The sequence below is a fragment of the Tamandua tetradactyla genome, chromosome 2 (assembly GCF_023851605.1).
Source record: "Tamandua tetradactyla isolate mTamTet1 chromosome 2, mTamTet1.pri, whole genome shotgun sequence".
Classification (NCBI taxonomy): domain Eukaryota; kingdom Metazoa; phylum Chordata; class Mammalia; order Pilosa; family Myrmecophagidae; genus Tamandua; species Tamandua tetradactyla.
Genome location: NC_135328.1, coordinates 103,303,453 through 103,310,793, shown reverse-complemented (window position 1 = coordinate 103,310,793; position 7,341 = coordinate 103,303,453). Strand labels below are relative to the sequence as shown.

At 37.3% G+C, this 7,341-nt stretch overlaps 1 long non-coding RNA gene across 1 annotated transcript; it reads right to left on the bottom strand.

Moving 5' to 3' along the window:
* Positions 1-281: 281 nt before the first annotated feature.
* On the bottom strand, positions 282-6,151 carry LOC143661324 (uncharacterized). Its single transcript, XR_013164508.1, has 4 exons — positions 6,010-6,151; positions 2,892-2,984; positions 912-1,021; positions 282-456 (listed from the first exon to the last, which is right to left on the bottom strand). It is a non-coding gene; the product is annotated as an uncharacterized LOC143661324 (long non-coding RNA).
* Positions 6,152-7,341: the final 1,190 nt, after the last annotated feature.

Genomic DNA, 7,341 nt, shown 5'->3' with positions numbered 1-7,341 from the left:
GGTGTAGTGAAAAGCACCGCAGAAAACTGCCCAAAGTTCACAGTCAGAGGCAGAGGCAGCCTACCATGTATGAGGCCTTGGTCTCAGCTTCGATTCACTTGCCACAGACACCAGGGACGTGTGAACATCAAGAATTCTTTTGTACCAAGGTTCAAGATCTATTTGAGTAATACTTGAAATAGAACTTTTACAGGATTTTACTTAAATTGAAGAAACTGATGATGAGCATTTTCAGATTTTAATAATGCAAAAAGAAAAACAAAAACATGAGACTATAATGAATAACTTTTATCAGATATTTCTTGGCTTTGGAGATCATATTAAGATGCAACGGCAGTCTGATTAGACTCGGTAGCTTTTCTTTCTAGATCCCTACAGATGGGAAAATCTGAAAGTCTGAATGTGCTGTTGAGGAAGTGCTGGTCCTGTGGGTGGGGATCCATTTGTAAATAGGACCTGTAAAGATGTTGTTAGTGAAGGTACACCCCAACTGAGTAAGGGGGGAGGCCTTCACCCATTATGGCTGCAATCCTAGTAAGCAAAGGAAATCGGACATGGGAAGAGAAGCCTGGGGAACAGCCAGAAGCTGGAAGTCAACAGAATCCAGAAGAGAAGGAAGAACACTGCCATGAGGGAGAAAAGCCAAGGAACCCCAAAGATTTCCAGCCAGCCAGTAGATACCAACCCCAAGAGGAAGCAACCCTTCTGGCCTCTGAAACGATGAGTCAATAAATTTCTGTTAAGCCAGCCCATTGTATGGCATTTGGTTTAGCAACTAGGAAGCCAAGACAGTTACTTAAAAAAATCATTGTAGGGTCTGCTTCAGTGTTTCTATCTGAGAAGTAAGAAATATCTTGTAGGACAATATCAATGGATTAAAACAATTTCATATATTCATATGCCATACTTACTTTTTTCTACCTTGGCATCATAAAATTCATCAGAAGCACACCAAGAAATGGTATTCAGTTCTCATGACACATTCAGGCATCTTGATGATTAGTACTGTTTTTTAAGTACCCTATAAATTTGTAAGCACATAAATGATCTATGGAGCACCATCATAATTGTTTTATTGTTTGCCCAAAATTCATCCTTTATCCTTCCACGAGCAAAACAGATTTTTTCTTAATTTACTTCTGACAATTTCTATGTATTTTTGTTTTACACATTTTAAAAGGCAATACTCTGGCTCATCTTATTCATATTCAGAGATCTACAAGCTCCATCATTCTAAAAAAATGTTTTCTAGCAGACTTTCCTTTCGAAGTTAGTATTTCACAAATTATTTCAGCCTGATAGCCTGGCATGGGTATGAATATTTTTAAGGAGGCTGGCAGTTGAACTAATTTTTTTTTTTTTTTTTTTTTGCAATAGAGTGGTTTTAAATACCCTGTATGGTAACGTAATTCTAAAGTCACAAGGAGTTGAAAGAAGACAAATTAAACTTAACAGGTTTGATTTTCTTACACTTCAGCTAGACCTTTATCCCCACTGTCTCTGGGGAGATTTTATATTAAGTACAATGAAATTATCATCACTTGGGAACTTGCTCAGCCAGACATAATCCAGGTAAAACACATTTTTACAATGCAGCCAACTATATGACTTAGTGCACTCATGATGGGATTCCTTTTGGTCTGTAAATTGATAGGCACAGTCAGAGGGATTATGTAAATAATCAAGGGAATGAAATGCAATGCAGAGGGTGTAACTCTATCCCAGGCTGCAAAGCAAGAGACAGCCTGTACCTGGCAGATAGTGGACTGAAGAGAGTTGCCTGAAAATGGACATGCAGATCCTTTTAATAATCATGCTCCTCATGAAGACCTACTCTACGCAGTCTCCCACACTTCCAGTGCTCCTGAGTTTCTAAATCATTCTGTGTCATGCTGCCCACGGCTCTCTTGAAACAAACTTTAGCCTTCCAAATTGTGCTAATTAATTATCATGCTAATTAACTAGCTAAGTGTGGTCTGTCTTCATAACAGGTTTTTCAAAATCTGTTATGAACCTAATACACAAAGAGAATTTCTCCCCCATCTCATCCTTGGGTCATGATCAATATTCATTCATGTATTGAATAATTATCCCTCCTCTGAGCCTTGTACTGTACTAGTTTCTAGGGACACAATGCTAGGAACACATAGTCCGTTATACACAAGTGGATGAGACAGTTCCATAGACGCCCTAGTCTGGTCAGTTCCATGGTCAGGAGATATTAGATGTTGGAAGAGCCCAAAGAAGGGCCCTGATTTCAGTCTCAAAGGGTCTAAGAGTGTCCTAGAATAAAGCCACGTGAAGAAGCAGTCATTAACCAGGTGAACAGAGAGAGAGAAGATGGGCGAGAGAAAGAAACAGAGAGCTTTACAGACAGAAGCAATAGCATATTTTAAATCACAAAGGCAGGAGAAGGACTTCTCAGGGAAATAAAGCAGCAGGATGAAGCTCAGGTCGACAGGCAGGGAAGGCGAAGAGATGAGTTTGGGAAGGTAAGCAAGGCCTAGAACAAGAAGCAAATTCAATGCATCATGCTAAAAAGCTTAAAATTCATCACCCAGAGTGCAGTGTGGAGCCACCCACTGAACAGGATTTTGCAGGGAGGTGACAACCAGATTTGCGTTTCAGAATGATTTGCCTGGCTCTGTGGGGAATGGATTAGAGACCCGAGACTGAGGATAAGACAGCTCTTCCTACCTGTATTTCTTTTTCCTTTCTGATGCTTTGAGTACTAATTTGTCCATGTTTAACTGCTATGGGGACTTGCCTTCAAATAAATACCATGGAAACAGAACTTGGAGAACAATCTCAAAATCATATGTCAATAAACAGCTAAGGTCATTGGATTGCTTTAAAAACAAACTTCTATCTGGAAAGCCAATAGAGTTTACCTGTTATTTCTCTAACATGTTGCAATCACAGTGTCTCTTGGTAACCCATTCCAGCAGTTTCTTGCCCTTATCAGGACCTCCACAGCTCAGTACCTGGAACATCGTAAATATTCAATAAATACCTGATGAATGAATAAAGTATTATTTTGAAAACTTCCCTCTTGTAAGTTACTCAATTATTAACGCAGAAATGCAATAGAATCCTTCTAGCACATTTCTGCTCATATCTTAGCTTAAACTTTCTCTTAATAAGGCTAAAAAGCCTTCCTTCAAAAACTCAGTGATATCGATAATATCTTATTCCTAAGTTTGGGATGGGGCTTCTTTAAAAGGATAACTTTTTATTAACTACGAACTTAATGCCAATTATTGTATAATGACAAAGTCCTTTGGATATGGTCTTTCTTCAATCAAGGTTATATAGGAGAAAATGTTCATAACTAAGTGATTATTCTTATCATACGTTACTACTTTTATGTAATCAGTTCTCCCTTAGCCCACATTCCTCAAAATGCAGTGACATTCATGTGCTGCCTAAATACAAAAATATTTATCTACAGATTTACTGCCCTCATATCAAATACATACAATTCAAGAAGCAGTCTGAATCTTGGCTTTGAAACAAAGATTGCTGCCGGGAAAGTTGAAAGCTGCTCTTAACATCAATTGTTTTAACAATAGGAGTTGATGATTAATGAGTTTATCAACAAAATATCCCCATTCAGTGCATGGGTGGCGATTGATTTGCATAGTCATGTTATATTTAATGGGAAAAAAACTTTATTCGGTTATTCCTTAAACATTTGCATGTAAAATAATTTCATTTTTTTGTAATATAGGGAAAACCTGTGTTAATGTTTAATTTGCTATCTTTAGATATGTAATTTGAGTCGGATTCTTATTATCCATGGCAAATAAGCGCCGAATGAGCAGCTTTAGAGTATCAAGTACACATAGAATCACTCTTTGCAAAACTTGCCAGGGAGGTCTACTTAGTTCAAAGTATTGTTTAGCTGTTGGGAACAGAGGATTTGAGAGCTCAAGTGTCTCTGCTTTTCCAGGCTTTTGGAGTGCTAGAACTGGGACCCTGGTCTCCTGCCTTGACTCAGGACACTTTCCAGTTGATACAGCATCTTAATTTTATATTTGGGTTTTCCAAATTGGAACAATTAATAGCTTATGAAGTGCGAAATGAAAAGTATTTGAAAGGAATATATTTACATTTTAAGCACCTATTACTTTATTTATTTCTATGAAGGAAGTTTTAGTTTATCTTCCTCTTTGCTTCCCACTACTAGCAAATAGATAAAATTTCACTAATGCTTGCATGTTTCAGTGGGTACACATATTCCAGTTAGTCCCTTTTTTGTTTTTTTTTTTTTGGAAATGTCTTAAGGATATTCCTTAAAGTTATCATTGATTAACTTCTATAATGCAATGTTGATTGATTAGTTGGTGACTCCTATGATGTATCGAATAGAGAATGATTCATTTTTCCTCTCAAAGCCTTTGTCTTTGAAAAGCCTGACATGGTTCAGAATAGGCTCAAATAATATAATTTATTTTCCACAGTCTCCTAAAATATAGAGCAGAATACACTCCAACAGATCTTCCAACATCAGAGAGGTTCCCAGGGAAAAGATATAGAAAGATATGTTCCCTGTGGCATCACTATGAAATAGGTGGTGGCAAAGAATTGAAAAGGTTTGTGATTCTGAACCTGGGACTCTTTCTAAGAGATCATAGTTCTGACGTGAATTCTCTTCCTAGAGCACTCCCATTGTAAGATGGGTGAGTTTAATGGAGTGTTATCAAACCATGGCCACGACAGACAGATTTAAAACGATACCTGGGCAGAGTGCCCTGCTGAAAATGGAGCACATTCCTCCTTAGAAGTCTGTTCCTTTGATGAGTCGCTCTGCTTTTCTTTCAAGATTCTGCTCTTAAAAAACCTATTCCGAAGTTAGTTATTTCTCAGAGATAATTTTTTTCAGCAACATCCATTTTTTTTTCAGCAAATATTTATTAAGCCAATGCATCATGAGATATGATATATATTGTATCTTATGTTTTATTTATAACATAATGTAATATATATCACAGAGGCACAATTGAACACATTTTCATGAAATATGGAATAAGACTAGCCCTCACAACATGCAGTACACTCTAATATATTATATTCTACTGCATATTATTTTTAAGAATGTTGGTCTCAACCCACGAAATTGGTATCATGTTGACAACCCTAATTTGGAGTTGGCTGGCATGCCTGCTTTTGCCCCACCAGAGGTTGTCATGAACTCAGGTTATCATGAACTCAGGTTTGGCAGCACAGTATGAGCATGACAGGGTTGTTTGCTGAGACAACTGCTCCACTGAATGACAATGACAGCTTGTGAGAAAATGAAGCTGGAGCTCAGCATCAGAAATCTAGTTTTATAGGCAACTGTCCTGTGATGTCAGTGGGGTAGCGTGGTTGCCACTTTATTATATAGCTAAGCAGAACATGTGCTTAATCTTTGGGATGCTGAAAGGAGGTGAAATGGGCTTCAGAGTGAGCGTGGCAGTTAAGGAAAAAATCTTCATTTTTTGGTCCTGCATATGTAGCTGTTTTGGAACACAACAATTGTTTTCTTTTTGAGTTTAAAATATGGCTGCTACAGTCCCATCACAATGAGAAAAAAAAAAATCATACATGTAAAAACAATTTGATATCATGACACTTGAGCTTAACAATTAATTTGACCAATTATTTGACCTGTCATATGAAAATACTTTTTTAAGCCATATTTAAAAAAAGAAAAAAACAATTGTCAGGTGGTGCAACAGTGGTTCAGTGGCAGAATTCTTGCCTGCCATGCTAGATACCCAGAGTCATTTCTGGAGCCTGCCTATGCCAAATAAAATAAATACATACATACATACATAAATAAATAAATAAATAAATAAATAAATAATAAATAAATAAATAATAAATAAAATAATTGTCATGTTAAAAACATTTACACCTTGTTAGAGGTTTTAGGCTTTTCCTTGCAAGTAACAGGAAGCTGTTGCTGTGTTTTATGTAAATGAATGGAGTGAATACTTAGGTGTTTCAGGAAGATTATTCTACCTGCACTGCGGAGCAAGGCTTGGAGAGGATGCAGACATCCCAGGTATCAACCACCTGTACAAGAGCCTGGAGCCTCGTGGAGCAGATTCTCCCGGTCATGACTTGACCTCGATGTCTAGGACATAATTGGAGGGCAAGAGTCATAAAATAGTTCTCTTCACTTGAGCTGAGGTTGGACCTGAGAAACAAGGGAGTAAAGGAAGGGGGTTGTGAAATTAGTCTAGTCTTTTAGAGCTGAAGTTCAGAAATTTTAAGGGCCTCCTTGCTTGTTAGCCATGTGCACTTTGTTATTCATATCATTTAGGTATTTTAGTCACTCATTCATTCAAGAGTTATGAAGCAATTAAAGTATGTCAAGACAGTGCTAAATATCAGGGACTCAGAAATAAAGCTAATTCTTATGCCTGAAAGAGATCCATACCTCTCTCCCTAAAAGAAAACACATCTTATGTTTCTGTATTTGCTTTCCTTTTGCTCTTCCTATGGATTTAGTAAAAATCTCTGAAAATTTTGTCTGGCTTTGTTGTATTGAGAGGAACCCCTGGTGTGGTCTCGGGAAACCCAGAAAGAACATTTTCCCTGCCCCCCATCTCTACCACCAGCAACATGGGAAAGGGGGAACTTGGGAGAACAATTCTGGAACCACTTGGTTCAAAGTGGACCTCCCTAAGGACACTCCACTTCCAATAATAAATCTTTTGAGGTTCTGGATTTTGTTTTAATTAGAGAACTGGCATTCCCTTAATCCTACATCATAATCTTTTTTTTAATGTCTTTTCAAAACACATTAGATCAACTATTAAAAAAATCGGTTGTGTATCATGAAGAACTGAAAGATGAATTAAAGACACTCTCCATTTTTCATAAACACATCTCCTTTAATGTACATAAGCTTTCGGTGAGTAATGCTGGCAACAGCTGAAAAGGGTTTACAAAACACTAAAAGACATAAGATAAAGATCTGAGCAGTAACATAGAACAGAAGTAGAGTTATTCAAAGCACACTTTTCTCCAAACCTCAGCACACACAATAACTCCCTCTGTGAGTAGCAGGCTTCGGTGGAAGATCAAAGAACTAACACTTGAGACGATATCAAGAAATCTAGTCGTTAAAGAGCCAAAAATGTAGATCAGAATCTTCTTTCAGATTAACTCAGGAGATGAAGCAGAAGAAAATTGGTAAAATGTATTTCCAGGGAAACGAACAGGAAAAAAGAAAAGTGAGGACTCTTCTATATAAAAATAGTTCAAAATGAGCCCCTGAAATATGGAACCCTAAAATATTGTATTTGGAAACCTGTAGATCATTCCATCACTCACTTCCACCAAATT